Genomic DNA, 17,152 nt, shown 5'->3' with positions numbered 1-17,152 from the left:
TTCAACACAGACAAGTGCAAGGTGCTGCACCTGGGGAGGAACAACCGGCACCATACCTACAGGTTGGGGAACTCCCCTCTTGTCAGCATGGAGGTGGAAAAGGATCTTGGAGTCATCATGGACTCCAAGATGAACATGGGTCGGCAGTGTGGAGTGGCAGTCAGGAAGGCCAACCGCACCTTGTCATGCATCCACAGATGCATCTCAACCACGTCCGAGGAGGTGATCCTCCGCCTCTATGCGACACTGGTCAGGCCGCAGCTGGAGTACTGCATCCAGTTCTGGGTGCCGCACTTCAAGAGGGATGTGGATAGCATGGAGAGGGTCCAGAGGAGGCCACTCATATGATCAGGGGGCAGCAGGGCAGGCCCTGTGAGGAGAGGCTATGGGACCTGAACCTGTTCAGCCGCCACAAGAGAAGGCTATGGGGGGATCTAGTGGCCTGTTATAAACTAGTCAGGGGGGATCAGCAGGCATTGGGGGAGTCCCTGTTCCCCCGAGCACTACCAGGAATAACAGGCACAAGCTGGCAGAGGGTAGGTTTAGGTTAGACATCAGGAGGCGCTACTTCACGGTCAGGGCAGCTAGGGTCTGGAACCAACTTCCAAGGGATGTGGTGCAGGCTCCTACCCTGGGGGTTTTTAAGAGGAGGTTAGATGAACACCTTGCTGGGACCCCAGTACTCTTTCCTGCCATGGCAGGGGGTCAGACTAGATGATCTGTTCAGGTCCCTTCCAACCCTAGAAACTATGAGTAGTAAATAAGCTGGAGGGCAGGGCCAGGATTCAGAGAGACCTAGACAAATTGGAGGATTGGGCCAAAAGAAATATCATGAAGTTCAGTAAGGACAAGTGTGAAATCCTGCACTTAGGACAGAACAATCCCATGCACTGTTACAGGCTGGGGACTGACTGGTTAAGCAGCAGCTCTGTAGAAAAGGACCTGGGGGTTACAGTGGACAGTATGCTGGATATGAGTCAAGAGCGTGCCCTTGTTGTGAAGAAGGCTAACAGCACACTGGGCTGCATTCATAGGAGCCCTGCCAGCAGATCAAGGAAAGTGATTATTCCCCTCTATTTGGTACTGGTGAGGCTACATCTGGAGTAGTGTGTCTAGGTTTGGGCCCCTCACAGAAAGGATGTGGACAAATTGGGGCTGGGGCACCACCTTACGAGGAGAGGCTGAGGGAATGGGCTTATTTGGTCTGGAAAAGAGAGGACTGAGAGGGGATTTAATAGCAGCCTTCACCTCCCTGAAAGGGGGGCCGGGGTCAAAAGAGGGTAGAGCTGGACTGTTCTCAGCAGTGGCAAATGACAGAACGAGGAGCAGTGGTCTCAAGTTGCAGCAAGGGAAGTTTCAGTTGGATATTACGAAAAACTTTTTCACTAGGAGGGTATAAAGCACTGGAACAGGTTCCCAGAGAGGTTGTGGACTCTCCATCTTCGGAGATTTTTAAGACCCAGCTAGACAAAGCCTTGGGCTGGGATGTTCTGTTTGGGGATGGGCCTGATTTGAACAGGGGGTTGGACTAGATGACCTCCTGATGTCCCTTCCACCCCTCATTTTCTGTGATTCTATGACTAGTCCTTGACTGCAATTTCATCAGATCAGTCACACAGAGAACTTTTAACTAGGACAGTTGCAGCCTAGATGCTGATGTACTGCTTCGAGGCAAAACTAGTTGCAAAATGTAGGGCATATTTTAACCTTCATTTTTGCTGATAGTGCAGGTTCTTGCCTCAGTGAATGTTTGCAGCTCTGATCAGTGTCAACTGAGGTGAAGGACTGAATAGACCTCCCAGGAAGATGGCTTGCTCAGGACATAGAAGCATGCATGCTTATTGTTTTGACCGTTGTGGTTGTATTGCACCTTCTCTACTGTGGCTAGGTCACTGGCTTAGGCTGGTACTTGTGGGTATCTGAACTCACCCACTAATGTGCGTTCGTGGTCTTTGTTTCCACTGCTTCATTCTAATTTTTGTTTTTAATTTGCCCCTTTACTTTGCTGTGTTGTGTGTGAAGAGGCTCTGATCTTATCCACACTCGTTTGTTTCTGTTGTGTTGTCCCGAGTCCCAAACCCCACTGGCAGGCCATAGAGAGGATGATAAATATATACACGCGCCATGATGATTATTTATTTATTGTTGGTCTTGGAGGCCGTCATCCCAGTTTCTTGGCATTCCACCCACTTCATCTTTCTGTTTCCTTGTTCACACATCTCTCCGGACACCGCAGAGGAGAAGCTGCCTTTTCACATCTCCTGTTTGTTTTTAAAGACAGAGGGGAAAACTGCAAATTCTCAGCCTAGAGCATGCTGTGACTGCCACTTCAAGACACAAGACAGTGTGGTGTGAGCGCCTGGTGAGAAAATGATTGCACTCCAGCAACAAAACCAGACGTCTGTAACCACCAAACTATTCATGTGGTTGTGACTGCCACTTATGCTGAGAGAAGAATGTGTAGCTAAACGGGACCACTGGGCTGTCCTGGAGATACTGCAGTGCCTCAAATCCCAGCTCCCAACAGGGACGGAGGACATGGCATGTCAAGCTGATGGGAACAATATGAACAGAGATGCCTTAACCTAATACAGCCTTCCCAACTCACAGAATTCTGCTGAGACGACCATGCCACAGCTTCAGAAGTAGCCTTAAAGCAAAGGCAGAAGGCTGGTAGCTCATCCATTTAGTACTGTACTATTGGAAAAATGGAAAGAGGAAAAGCTCTGGTCTCAGATCCAAGCAGTGAGAAGGGCTCCCAGCTGAAACAAGGACGCCAGTGTTCCACCCAACAAGTGGCCAAGATCTGCAAACAGAGTTGATCTCAGAACAATTTGATGTGGTTTGAGCCAGTGTTTGGCAGTTCATCGGATTCTGCCAATACCCCAGTCTCAGTCACCACCCAGGCATCTGCATCGTGCCTGCAAGCCTTCACTATCAAGCCAACTGGCTCTTGGACAAAACTGCATAATACCTGGGAGCTGTGTGCACTGGGGAGATGAGCTGGTGTTTATCTAACTCATGAGATATGAAAAAGCAGTGAGGCCCACTGCTGTAGATAAGTGTTAGGATGGGCTGTCTCTCTGTACGGAACAGAGCCAGGGAAGAACAGATACCCATGTAGCTCCCAATGCTCCTCATTTTTTGTTCATATAGTTATGGAGCCAGTCCCAGCCCCAGCTTAAGCAAGGTGCCAGTGGAACCTGCTGACTCTGGGCCCAGATGTGACGTACAGAACTGTGTTGGCCTGCAGATTGCCAGCGACAGGGACCTGGCCTGGTAGAACCACGAGGAAGGCGTCTCAGGCTGCTGCTCAGAGAAACTCATAAGCATTTTTAGCCTTTTTTTTCCCCCCAGTGACACAAAGGAATTCAATAGCAAATAGAGGGGCTAAACCACCGTCATACATTGCATCATGGCATCCGTATAGAACACTCTTCAAAATGTCAGCCTTAGTACTTGAGCACTCCCTTCTTACTGGGGACGAGTGGATCCTCTGGTTGGCCAAGAGGACCCTGATCTGCTGTCAGTCCCTGAGGTCATTCAAGACGTGCCTGAGAACTCAGCATTTCTGGTGGAGGTCAGGTGGCCAGGAACACATTCCCTGAAAAGATTCCTCAGCTGCCAGGTTTATCTGGCTTTGGTGCACGCTGCAATGTCATCTTTCCCAAATGGCCTTTCCTTGAGCTTCCTCATGGTCCCTCCTTGTACAGCCTTTAGAAATAAACCCTATTTGTTGACGGACCCTTGAGGGAGCAGATTTGTTTCTAGCTGGATGTATGTATTAGGTCTGGTTGGTTCTGTTGACTAATTTTTGATGCTTTCTGCTTTGGTTTTATTACCCAGAGGCTGAGCAGATTTGTCATAGGTGCCTTCTGTATCAATACTGTAATAACTAGAAAGAAATCCGTGCCAGAGAATATGTACTTACAACCGGCAGAAAATTAAAGCTGTGACTCCTTCCAAAGGTGTAACATCAGAGGCAGCTTAATATGTACTGGGGCCTTGGGCAAGCCCAAAATTAGAAGCTCCCTCCCCCCAAGGGAGCTGGGCTGCAAGTGGGGGTGGGGAGAGGGGCCCCTTCCCCTCCTAGTGCTGGTGGGGGAGGCTGCGTAGATCCCACTGAGCTGGGGGCACATGCCCACCTCTTCTCCCTGCTCCCCGCCACCACTATGGCCGAACATACACACGTGCATACACATGGGCGTGCACACTCTACTATCACCCTCTGCACAAGGACACAAACACACACAGAGACATGTACACACACAGAGACTTTCCCCTCACAGGACGTCCCCCACTCTCAATCACATGGAGGCAGCCCTCCACTCCCCCTCCCCCTGCCGTGAATTGCCCCCTGGCAGTCCCACAGGTGCAGAGGGCTGGGCTGGGCTGCACCAGGCTGGGAGTGCCACGCCATGTCTCTGTGGGTAGGCAGCAGACTGGGAGGGGTTGTTGCCGGGGGCAAAGATGCATTTTGGGGGGCTGTGGCCCCTAAGGCCCTCTCAGTGCTGCCACCTGCAAAGGCACAGCGTGGCGTGGCTCTCCTGGCCTGACTCTAATCCCGCCCCAGGTGGGACATGGCTTTCCCAGCCCAGCTCAGCCCCCTTTCCCCCAGGCATGGCACCACCCAGTTTGCCTCCCAACGCCCAGGCACGATGCAGCCTAACCCCAGCCCGGCCCAACTCCACCCCATTGGTGGAGAGTCCTGCTTCCAGCTCCCAGGGATGCAAAGGTGAAAGCCACAGTTTTAAACTTGGCACCAAAAATGGGTGCCGAGTTTAAAACTGCGGCTTTCACTACCTTGCTGATGAGGATCCCAGGGCTAGGGCCCCAAACTGGTAGGGGCCCCTGGGCTTGTGCACAGCTTGCTCGTTCATTAATCCAACTATGTGTAACATGAGCCAGGTGCCCAAACAAGATCTCAAAGCACCTTAGGAACAGTAATGAATTAATTAAGTTTCTGCTTTGCATGAGATCCACTGCAGTGCACAGGACACCAGACTAGGATTCAGGAGACCTGCCTTCTCTTCCTAGATCTGCTGCACACTTTCTGCCTGAGCTTGGAAAAGTAGCTTTCCTCCTCTTTTTCTCTCCTATCCTTTATCTCCTGACAGCGACTATCTCTTTGGGATAGATGTGTCTTGTCAGCATGTTTATATAGCACCTTGTGCTGTGGGACAGTGTTCTATCTCTGTTCAGGGATTCTAGGTGCTACAGTAATACAGATAATTGATAACTATTATTAATCATCCCACTGTAAAGAAGGGAGAACTGAGTCACAGAGAGGGGATTTTTCCAAACACACAAAATTCTTTAGAACCAAAGGGCTCCTTATACGTGTGTGGAGAGATGCAGTAAGTCAGGGGTCAGCAACCTACAGCCTGTGGGCCAGATCCAGCCCATGAAGAGATTGGATTCAGCCAGAAATTGGCATTGCTTGTTGCAAGGGTAAGTGGAGGCTGCAGTCTGTGAGTTTGAGAACAGAGTGTGGAGGGTCGGGGATCAGCAGCTCATGGCAGTGGCCAGGTCAGTTACATCTCTCAGCACATGTGTGCACACGAATGTCTGAGTTGGGAAAATGTGAGTGCTCACTTAGGGGTGGTCATTTCAAATGTGCCAAATCAAAGTTGTGGTTCGTGGCCAGCTTTCACTGCAGGAATCCAGCAACCTAAGGATGGCAAGGCCCTGATTTTGACCTGTGTCACTCAGGATAGCGAAGGAATAACCCCAGGGGAACTGTGCTTCTCGTGGGCCTCAGCACCATGTCCAAGGGTGATGAACAGTCTTTTGCCTCCTTCCCCCACTGCTTTATGATCTCTGCTTAAGAACATGGAGGTCTAGGGCCATAGGAAGATTGTTGTTTCTTGCAGATGACAGGAGCTTCCTTTGCTCCTGGGGCACTAAACAGCATGAGGAAATGAGTTTGGTAGCTGCTGAGATTGCTGCTGCTAAGCCAGTGGCATTTGTTCTTTGTTTGAACTTCATACCCTTACAACAGAGTAGTCTATAGAGAAGCAGCTATCACCTGAATGTGGTAGGATGTGTGTGTACACCCAGGGCCTGGGGTTAATCAGTGTCATGGTTCACTTGAGGTGGGTTGAAACCAAATACTGATGTCTCAACCTAGTTCACTGGGTCTGTCACTGCAGCTGACATGAAGGACTCAAACAAAACAGTTGTCTCCTGAGCTGCTTTAACCCCAGTTAACTGTTGTGTCAGGAGGGCCTGAGTCTTCTTGGTCCAAGCATTTAACCCCATTGTAAGTGCCCAGGTTGGGTCCCATCTAGGATACATCTTTACAGTGTAACCACTGACATTGTATCAAGTTCCCCTGACTCCTTTATAACCAAAGAGTAGACAAGATATTAATTGTAAAGGGCTATCTATCTCTTTGTAGAGGCAGGAAGAAGACAGAAGCTGGCCTCCATGGAAGGGAAACATGAGGCTAGCCAAAGTTTTTAATTGGATTTGGTGATGCTTGCAAAAAACCCCAACAATAATCGCATTGGTGAAGCTCAGGAAAAACTGAAGGGATTTAGGGTAAAGCCAGGAGCTATTCACTACTCACTGTGGGGTCCTGAGAGTCTGGAAACACACCCTTATCAAATTCCACGGAGGACCTAATGTCTCTCGCTCCCTAGCCATGCTCCCATTATCCTCAGCTGCAATGGCTCCTCCTCCCAAAGCAGGCAAGCCAGTGTGTCTACTAGGTTTCTCAGCACTGACTCGCAAAGAGCCACTTTAAGTCTGTTAACAACTTAAGGAGAACAAACAAAATCCTGTTTCTTCCAGTTTCAAGGTGCCAGTGCAGGCAATCCTGTCCCACCCAGCTGCAAGTGTGGCTCAAGACATCAGGAGCAGGGACATGGCACTGGAACCAAAGGCAGTGCCAGCCCCACTAACTGCCTAGAGTCATAAGGTTTTGCTCTTTCCCACCTGCTCTCAATGTCCAGACAGAAAAGTGAAAGCTGCAGAAAATACAGCACCTCCCCCTATCTCTCCAGCTGATTTCAGTAGTCTTCTTCCACAATATCCTTTGTCAGCCAGAATGACAGAAGGACAGCTGTCAGTGGCGTCATGCTACAGCACTAATTTTTACTCTCTCTATTTTTGCTACCCTGCTAACTTTGTGATTCCCGGCTCTTTCCAGTGCATGCCATCTGGTTTAGCATTTGAAGTCAACTTGCTAAGCCCCTTGACAGAGGTGTCAAAGTCTAAAGAGAGTCTGAAAATCTTGAAAACATTTAGCACCAGCATACCAAGTTTTCAGGACTCCCAGACATTCCCCGGTCTGTTACGTGGCTTTTATAGGCCAGGTTTGGGAGGCAAAAAGGAGCATTTGATAGTTAAGATCTGTGTCGTGTCAGCGAAAGTATAAAGCAACAGGAGGTTCAGCAGTGCTTTCCCAGCAAGTTTCCTTATTGGATCTTTCCTCTTCTCTGTCTAACTTTAAAACAAAGTGGAACTGGCCAGGACCTTCATTGCAAAGGGAAGAGAGAATAGCAGGAGAGGTATTGTGCCCTTCAGAGTCCTATGTTCATGCCATGTTGGTTTGACCTCCCTGTCTTACATTTGCATTGTTCTCCATATGCAAAGTATGGTAGAAACTTTCTGTACTAGAAAACACAGGTGATCAAAGCAGTTGATTATGTCCTGCAGCCACTTTTATCTCTAGTGTTGAGTTGGGTCCAGGGAGAGTTCAGATCCAAGTACAAGGCTAATTTGATCAACACAGAATATGGTCTGCTGAGACCTCTGCTTTCCAAGGGCTGTGCTTCCCTACTGAGGATGAAGGCAGCTGCAGCCTACCCCATTTTGTACATCTTGCTCCAGGAACCAGATTTCCCTGAAGTCTCTGGCAAATTTCCAATGTGGCTTTCAGTTGGGCAAGGTGTAGGCTCATATTACTTAGGGAATGGGTCATAATCTGTACTGCTTTGTGCAAATACTGGCCAAAGACTGGGCTCCTTCATCAGGTTTTACTTAGTTCTTATTCAGGCGAAAGTCCCACTGACTCCAATATGCTTGCACCTGAGAAAGGGTTAAGTAAAGACATCAGAATTGACCTTAATAGTCAATGTCTTATGTAAATTCAAATTACTTGTGTAAGGTCATAGACTAGCAGATCCTACTGAAACAGTTAATAGCAGGCCCTATTTCTGGGGGTTTTATGCAAATCACACAGGCATTCGGATACCTTAGTGCTAACTGGAACAAAAAAAACCACTGCAAGGTAGTTGCAGGAGACTGGAAAGTCTGTCAGTTGTGTGCACCTGTTGGCATCAACAAAACACAAATAAGTTCCTAGTAACAGGAGAAGGTGGAGTTCCCCTTGGAGTCCTGTTTCAATGTGAATTGTTGGAGTACACAACCTTGCAGTGCACCTTTTCAGGGGCAGGCTGGACTTGAGGGTCCAAAGTGCTGAGACTGTGCCCTCTGCTCTCAAGGGACAGGTGGCTTCTCAAGCTTAAAATATATATATACGTACACACTTGCATGCACACAGATGCATCTGCTGGGCTGGCAGTGCTTGCGGCTGTCTCACACTGGGCTTCTAGCACAGACAGCTTCCGGACTTCGTTTCTTTTAAGGCTTTAGGAAGTGAGTTGTTTCCTTGTGAATCCCTCGTTGTACTGAGCCAGGCTGATCTGAACTACCCACTTTCACAATTATCACAACTCAGTGACTCTGGTTGAGTGCCACACGTGCGCGCGCGCACACACACGCACACACACACACAAATTCCCGGCCTTGGCCACTCCTTCCTGCTCTCTCAGGCTGTTTGTTTCCCACTGCCTGTGCTGTGACTAAAGCCTGTCTGGTTGGCCTGCCCATCCTCCCACTTTCCCACACTGCTTAGCAATCATCAGGTTCTCACACTCGGCTCCCATGGGGCCGCGTCTGCTCGCAGGCAGGCATGTCCGCCTGGCCTAGAACTTCCCCTGAGTCTGGGAACTGGGCCTCACTTTCTCTCAGCTTAGCACAGAGCTGACACTTTTCTTTTTTGTCCCTCCCAATGAAAAAGCAAGAGAGAAACAAACGCAGCAACAGCAGCAACAGCTCAATCTGAAGCCTTCGGGCCCTTTAGGAATGTCTCCAACTCCGGGATTGGCCAATCCGGGGCTGGGGTGGAGGGGGAAAAATACACTTCTGCCTCTGTTTGGGGAAACACAAGAGCTTTGAGGAAGGGGAGGACTATGGGATGTGCAGAGTGTGCTCTTCACTCCGGAGTAGGATCTGCTTTCTTAGTCAGGTGGGCTAGGAAAGCAGGTGGCAATGCAGAGAAAATGCTGGCTTCCAGGCCTCTCATAAGCGCTTTAAGGTCAGAAATGCAATACTTTTCCTGATTTCAAAGTGTTTTCAGTTCTAGGGAACAGCCCAAATGCTGTAGCTCATCTGTTTTCTAAAGCTAGATATTAAAATAAGAGGCCCAAATCACTGAGCAAAGAATTCCTACGTAGTAGCTGAAGTCAGCTGCTCTGATAATCAGGCCAGTTACCAGGACATCCCCATACAGACGTAGATGTCTAAGCAAAGACATCAGAGTCCATTTCTCTGTGAGTCCATTCGTAATTTATTGCTGCTTGTAGGGCATTTCTGGGCCTGGTGCTATTAATCCTGCAATGACACCTCCACAGTTGTGCCAGTGTTCCCAGCTGTGGGTTGCTTCTAAGAAGGTGTCACTCAGTGGGAGACCAGGGCTATTGCAGTTATCCTAATGGCAGGAGTAAGCAGAATTGGAGGGGGGTCTGCATTTGCTAATGGGCAGGTGGCTGGTGCCTCCACCTGCTGAGAGTGTAACAAAGCTGCCACAGGCTCTGGCAGTTAGCTTAGGAGGTGTCTAGGCTGTTCAGGTATCAAATCTAAGGCCCCTTGGGCTTGGGCCCTTTACTCAGGGCACTATTCCAAACTGTATTTAGACTGCGGGGTGCTGCTGTCACGCGCCTGCCCAGTGAGATAAACTGTTTGAGTAGGGATGCTGTGGTTACTCGAGCAGCCTAGCAGGTTATACGAGCAGCCCAATCAGTGTGTCCCAGGCTCGGTATTTTCAGACACATGGCCTGATGAAGCCATGTGTGAATCAGTAACTTCATAAAACATGCTAATTTTACTGTTAGCGGTAGTGCCTCTAGCCTTGGGTAAGTCGTATGACTTCGGGCCTTACACACAACAAATAGATACTATGCTGCCTTCTTGCTCTCCTGAGATCAGAAACTGTTCCCTCCTGATACATTTTTGGGGTTCAAAAAATGGGGGGGAAGGGGAAAGCATGCTGGCCAGCTGTGGAAGAAGAGCATGCTGCCCCCACTCTTCTATAAGAAGGCTGTCCTACAGGGTAGATCTGCATGGACCTGTGCCTCACACTCTGTCGCTGTTTCCTAACAGGAGTGCAGTGTCTTTTTGTGTGGTGTCTGGCCATCAGACCATCCTTTGACCAGAAAAGTTCAACCTCTTCTCAGGTTCCCCATGTAGATAGCAAGCCCAAACACTTTGTATGTGCAGCTTTCCACTGTGTGTGGGACTCAGCCCTCTGTGAGTGAATGACAGGGAAAGGGACAAACCAAAGGCATAAGACCCAAGCGAGTGTATAAGGCCAAGAGGAGTAGGTGGTTCCCCATGCAGGTAGGAAACACTCTGGGTTCTCTACCAGCTGTTTGCTATGAGCTGGCTGAGCTGGGGAAGAAGGGGGTGAGCAGCAAACCCACGTGGTAAATCCAAGTCCTACATCCCATATAGCAAGTGAACCCTTTCTGACCTCCCTTTCATTTCTGTCTATGGCCAGGCCCAGAACTAAAAGCACAAGTGCAAAGGCTAGGGACAGAAATTACACATAAACCAGTATAAGTAATTGGAAACTGGTTCAAATCTGTAACATAACAGAAGTTCAGCGCACATAAACCACTTGCAATATGGCCCAATCCAGCTCAAGATAAACCTATATCAGTGCAGTGTCAGACTTGACTGATTTAGGTCAAATCAGTTTATTCAACTTGTGCCCTAGATCCCCTCCAGATTCAAGTTAACTCACAGTTCCCCAGCATCTATCTGCCCTGCAACCCCCTCCCCCCACCCTCTTGCAGGGTAGGCAGGCCAGCATCAGTGGGAATTGGATGTCTAGATCCCCCTGGAAAATGTCAGCCTGAAGGTACTTATATGGATTCAGTCTCTGAGTGCATACAGGGAAAGATTGCAGCCTCATGGCTTCCTGGTAGCACCTGGACCAAAGGAAGCACTACACGCAAAATCGTACACTAAGGCTTCACCCACGAAGCAACTAAAACCTGCATAGAGTGCTGTGGGCGTTTGTGGTTCTCTAGCAGTCTTTCCTGGTAGCAGCCAGTCCTACATTGCAATGGGGAACTGAGTTTCCAGCTGGTGGATGGTACTGCTGGAGCAAACTTATTGCAAAGAGTTCTTTGAACTGCACTTCCCTTTTGTTTCACCAAGTCTTAATTTCAAGGTGCTGTTCTTTTCAGGCATTGGTCTCAGTGGTACTTCCTCTGGCCAAGGCACAACACAGAGCTATGTCAGAGGCAAAATTACAGCAGCAAGTAAATCCCCAGTTGATTTCTCAGATCCCCAAATCAGGGGCTGAGTTCTGAGCATTTGTTATAACTCTACTTTCTGCTTGCTTTTGTGACACAAAGACCAAAGCTGCCAGTGTGCCCGGAATGACCTCTGGTGCCCTACAAACCTAACCCCTTCTCAGAAAAGACAAAAATCCCATTGCCTTATATCTCCATCTGTTTAGAGAACAGTTTAACCTAACAAGATTAGCATGTGAGGTCGTCTCTTCTTCTTTTACTTTCTTTTTCCTGCCATTTGCAAAGAAAACAGCATTGGATTTTGGACAATGAGTTGAAAAACCCTCATTTGTAAGTAGCACAGCCCGTGGAAACTGTTTTGTTCAGGAGTTATCCTGGGAAGGGCTCACGGCTCCTATGTTAATGCAAACAGGAATCAGCAGAGGGGTTTAAGTGCTGATAAGAATAGTGGTGTTTTAGCATCTACCCCTGGAATTGTATCAAACACAGCATCTACCTTTAGAGTCATCAAAGCATGTCATGTAGGGCAACTGTCACTGCTTGTAAGGTGAGATGTTTGCCTAAAAAAGATTGTGTTACCACCCAAAATGGCCTATGGTCTAGTACAGTAGTTCTCAACCTTTCTAGACTCCAGGGACCCCTTCTTGGACTCAAGGCAGCTGTTGAGAAATGCCAGCTCTTAGCTTTCACTCATTTCTTGACTATGAAAAAATAATAGACCAAGTCTTCTGCTGCAGAGGTCTCAGAAAAGCCCCAACAGGTCAAAATGTTGTTGATGCTGTGGATTCCTCTTTGAAATCTCTGGGATTTATCTTGTGACTCATGCGTAGATGCTTGCACGCTTGATAGTGCTAATATTTTGCAACAGCCTTAAAAGGATCTCATGGCACCCCTGGGTGCTTCAGCATGCTCACTGGTCTAGTGGTTAGATGAAAGGAGAATCAGAATACCTGGGTTATGTTCCCAGCTCTGACCCCATGAGGCAAGTCAGGGCAAAATTTGCAGTTGCTGTGGCCTTAAATATCCATATTTTGATACTTCTGTAAAAAATGGCCTGATTTTTATAGATGCTCAAATGAAGCTATTAGGAGCTGGATTATCCTGAGCCCTAAAAAAGCAGAAACGAGATTGAGAGCTGGACTGACCTGTGTGTGTGCGTGCAGGCTCACTTAAACACACCGTTAGGCCCAGTGACCAGCCACTTTGATTTCAAACCTTTCTTCTTGGCTTTATTGCTGCAGGTTAGCTCTGTCAGCAAAGGTATAGGGCTGAAGAGGCCCCAGGGAATTGCTGTAGAAAGGTAAAGGGTTTTATTTCATTCTTTGGGGCTGTGTCTCCTCCCCCACCCACCCTTTTTTGCTACATTGTACTGAGCTTGAATCAGACCTTCACAAAAGGGATTAGAGGATCCTCACTGATAAATAGCGAAGCAGGTTGGAACCGTGGGAACCAGTCATGGCGCACAGTGTAAAAGGACATTCTTCCTCCAGAGGGCCAGGCTGTCCCAAAAGTCCAGCCTAACCCCAGGTCACCCGGGGGACCCCAGCCCCTGAGAAGATTTGTTCGGACACTGGCTTTTGTTGTGCAGAGTTCCGTGTCAGCCCAGCGTGTATCTTGATCCCTATTGAGAGTGGGGGAAAGCTCTATTGTTAGACATGAAAGGGCTCCCCTTTCAATCCCTTTCTCTCAGGTCCTCTTGGCTACGTCATGAGGATACGTGGGAACCGGGCTCCCAGAATGCAGCACGCATTCCTACAGGGGCTGCGAGCCCGTGCGGGCGACCATTGCCGGGATTCCTGCAGGCGCGAGCTGACATTCCCCTTGGTTGTGGGACCTGGTTGCTGCAGGAGGCAAATGTGCTGACAGACCTTGTGCTTCATCAGTTCCACATGAGGCTGGAGTGTTTGTTGATTTAAGATCTGTACACAGAGTAGCCTCTTGGGCTTTAGCCAGTAGCCTGTTGAGACAGAGGCCTGGTTTACTACTGCCTGGGAGGAGATTATTGGTGCTCAGGAAATTCTAGAAAGCGATGCAGGTGGTTTCACTTTTTGGCCAGCAGCTGGGATAGGAAGATCTCTGGCTGGAGATGGGCACATTTGGGATTCAAGTCAGCATCGAGGATCTCCTAATGCCAAGCTCCCGTTTGTGTGATGTGCTATTCCTCTCTCCTCTGGCTTATCATGCACTGGGCAGTAATAATCAGGGGTAGGAAAGGAGGAGGAGCGATCCTGGAGCAGGGAAGGAGGAACTGCTGGGGGCCAAGTGATGCCTTTTTGCTTCAAATACAGGGAACTTCTCTGAAACATTTCCTCCTCTTACAACCAGACACTGGTACTGGTGCGATGAGAGGGATCAACTCTGATTCCATCCACAAAGTTTCTCTTTGACTTTCTGGTCAAGCAGCTGGCAGGCATGGTCTCAGAAGGGAAATGCTCCGTTTTCAGTCCTGGCATCTGTGTAGGTGAAGGTGAGACAAGTGTCCAGGAAACGACAGCTCAGGTCTGGATCTCAGCATCATTAACATCCTGGTTCTTGTTTGGCCCATTTTAGGGATAAGGACAAAACAGGAAATTTTCACCATAGCAAGGAGTTGTCCTTGACATGCAAAATAAAAACCTTGCAAGTCAGCAAGAAGTTAAATCCAATTCACCTGCTTGGCATCTGGCTGGGACACTTGCTGAAATCCAGCAAAGCAGTGAAGTGTGTGAGTTGCAGAGGCAGGACCCTGCCACCAAGCATAGCGTGTTTTACCCTACCTGCTGACTGCAAAAATCCTGTGGGTGACCTGGCAGGGGAGAGCCCATAATCACCAAGGTAGTTTTCCCAGGCTGAGGCCCATCCCTTGCACTCTAGGCAGGCTGACCCCTGGAAGTTTCTCCAAGTGTGGGAAACTTGACTGCACAATTTTGTGGAAGTAGGAGCTGTTTTTTTTGCTTTTCCCCTAACTTGCTCCTTGGCCTTTTGGCTAGAAGCAAGCAAGATGAGGGGGCATCTGAACCCCAGAGTCTCTGGACCCTGGGCTTGCATGTAGGATGCTTGCCACAGATTTGGGGAGTATCCAAAGCCTCAGACTGATGGGTCTGGGAAGGAGGATACTTGGCTGGTGGTAGAGCCACACAGACTTGAACAATTGAGCTCTGCTCAGTTGAAATTTTGAACTTGACTCTTGGAATTTGCCCAAGTGAATTTGGAGCTGATTTGGCCCTAGAAATGAAATATATTTAAAAAAAAAAAAAAGAAAAGAAAAAACATTCCAAAGACTGTAAGGTGAAGGGCTGCTAATAATAGAGGGATGCGTGCATATTTTCTTTCTTAATAATGTCCTTTTCATTACCGCCTTTCATCCAAAAGGATACAAAGCAGTTTTCAGTTGTGTGGGAAGGGAGAAGTGGAACACAGCCAAAGTTAGCGACTTAGAGCAACATTACAGAAGCGTTTAGGGCAGTGAGCGAAGAACACTGTGTCCATATGAAGCAATGGGGGAAATTTAATGAGGCAGAAGATATTTGGGCACCAAGATGAGCTACTTGGTCAGGACCTCAGGTTTTCTTGTTTTGGAGAGCTGGTGACTCTTAGATGGTAGCTCCTAGTGCTCACTCCTGGTGTTACAGTTTTTGAACTGGCTCATTCTTTCCCAAAGGCTCCAAGAACTGAAGGAGAAGTTGGTTTCATGGCATCTTATTCTCTGGGTAAGGCTGATGTCTGTCAGTGACAAGTGACTCCAGAGCCTTGTCCACTCCTGTGCAACGAAAGCGCTCACAAACCTCTCAGTAAGCCGTACAAAAGTGTGACCCAAGGGCTTTGGAGCTTTGGCTTCCGACAGTGAGACAATGTGCAGGAGTGACAAACACATTTCTGTTGCCCATCCTTTGTGCTTCTCCACATCAGATATTTCAGGAATGAAAAACAAAAGTCTCAGATGAGAGTCAGGATTACCCCAGGGGAGCAAGGCAGCTTGGAACAGCACTGGGACAGCAGGGAGTACAGCTGTCATTGAGACTCTGCGCGCTCCTTCACTGCAGCGTGGCCTGCTAAGGAGACATGTTACTCTCCCTGGGAAATGTGTGTGGGCAGCAGCATAAATATTCTTAGAGGCCACTTGGGAGTCTAGGAGCTGGAGAGGCAGCTTAGCTCCATTAAGGCTGGGCAACAGCCAGTTCTTTAAAATTGGTGTGAAGGACGTGGGACAGGCTCCCAAGGAGCAGGATTTCAGTTCACACTTCTCAGTCCTCACTGGTGGGCAGAACAAGAGAGTCACTACCTGTCTGGATTAGGGCGATTCCCAAAGTGCTGACTCAGGGCTTCTCTGGGGGATGACATGTTGCCTGAAGTGGGCTGTGGAAGGGGATGCAGGGAGGCTGGCACTCCCAAGCTGCACGCAACCACTAGGCACTCAAGAGGGATGGTGGAGATCAAGGTGATGAGTCAGGGCTTGGGGGACACAGGTGGTTCTTAGGGAGCTCCTGGGCCACGAGAGCAGAGGGGGCATGTGAATTGCATGTTTTTCTTGCTTGACTCGCTAAGAGCAAATGGGTAGGGCAGACAGAAAACTGAGCTGGTGGCCAAAGCGCTGGGGCAGCACAAACTAAGCCGATCTTGCCACAATCTCCGAGTAGCCCTGGATGCCAGTTCCTTGTTGTGGTCATTGTATACTGAGGGAAAGTAAAAAACCAAAAGTGAATATGGGTAAAGAATGTGAGGGTGCTTTGCAAGAGCCCACAGGAAACAGCTTGGGTTGGAAATAGCACTCCAGAGGCCTGACAGAGAGAGCACCAAACTGGGCAGGTACCCCCATGAGTATGCACTACTGCATCACCTCTTTACTCCTGGAGTAATTGGGCGATGGGGGAGAGGGGACCACAAAGTAGCTAGGTGGTAATCCACCAAAGAGCAAGCACATGGAGTAGATGAAGTGCTGGAGAATGAGCTGCCTGAGACACAACACTATATTTTAGTTCAATTTCCCTCCCTTGGGAGGTGGGATGCTACATATTGTGCACACAGATGCTTCAGTCTGGCTTCCATAATCTGCCTTTCATAGAGTACAGTGGAAAAAAACCAGCCTGGAGGTGATGGGGCATAATTTACCTTGGCTAAGGCTGCATCTGGTAGGAGAGCTATATAAGTGCATGTACACACCATGAAGGTGTTTCAGAGCATTGTTACTCTTTGGGTGTCCAGAAGAAGAGGGGTTTCTCTTAGGCCATCAATGAGGGCCGAGGCCATCACTGGTGGGTATGGTCAGGATTTCCACTGTTTCCTCAGGTAATTTCCCCCTGCCTGCCCATATCCTCTCTGTCCTGCCAAAGCTGAGTAAGTCCACATGAGCATCAGTACCAGGCAGTCATGTTGGGGAAAGGGCACTGCATACCTGATGTCAGACAGCTCTGCTGGGAGGACCCCCCTCCAGCTCCCAGGGCCTTCACGCATTATACTTTGCCCAGATTACCCCAGCCACTGACACACCACAGCCTGCAACATCCTCCCATCTTTGGTAGCTGCCCTGCCCCTGCCTCAGCTGACCCGTAGATTAGTTGGGCAGTATCACGCTTTAGGATTAACTGCCCCATCCTTATCACTGACCTCTCTTCTTCCTCCCTCAG

General features: G+C 48.9%; 1 protein-coding gene and 1 long non-coding RNA gene across 5 annotated transcripts in view; one reads left to right on the top strand and one right to left on the bottom strand.

The window, feature by feature from the left end:
* EXD3 (exonuclease 3'-5' domain containing 3) overlaps positions 1 to 17,152 on the top strand; it is a 430,752-nt gene that overhangs the window by 321,199 nt on the left and 92,401 nt on the right. The window lies entirely within an intron of this gene.
* On the bottom strand, positions 1,116 to 16,700 carry LOC109313795. The gene is made up of 3 exons (XR_002102147.1): positions 14,593 to 16,700; positions 11,427 to 11,430; positions 1,116 to 1,126 (listed from the first exon to the last, which is right to left on the bottom strand). It is a non-coding gene; the product is annotated as an uncharacterized LOC109313795 (long non-coding RNA).

This window comes from Crocodylus porosus, unplaced genomic scaffold (assembly GCF_001723895.1).
Source record: "Crocodylus porosus isolate Cpor-Errol unplaced genomic scaffold, CroPor_comp1, whole genome shotgun sequence".
NCBI lineage: Eukaryota > Metazoa > Chordata > Crocodylia > Crocodylidae > Crocodylus > Crocodylus porosus.
This window is presented reverse-complemented; position numbering and strand designations above follow the sequence as displayed.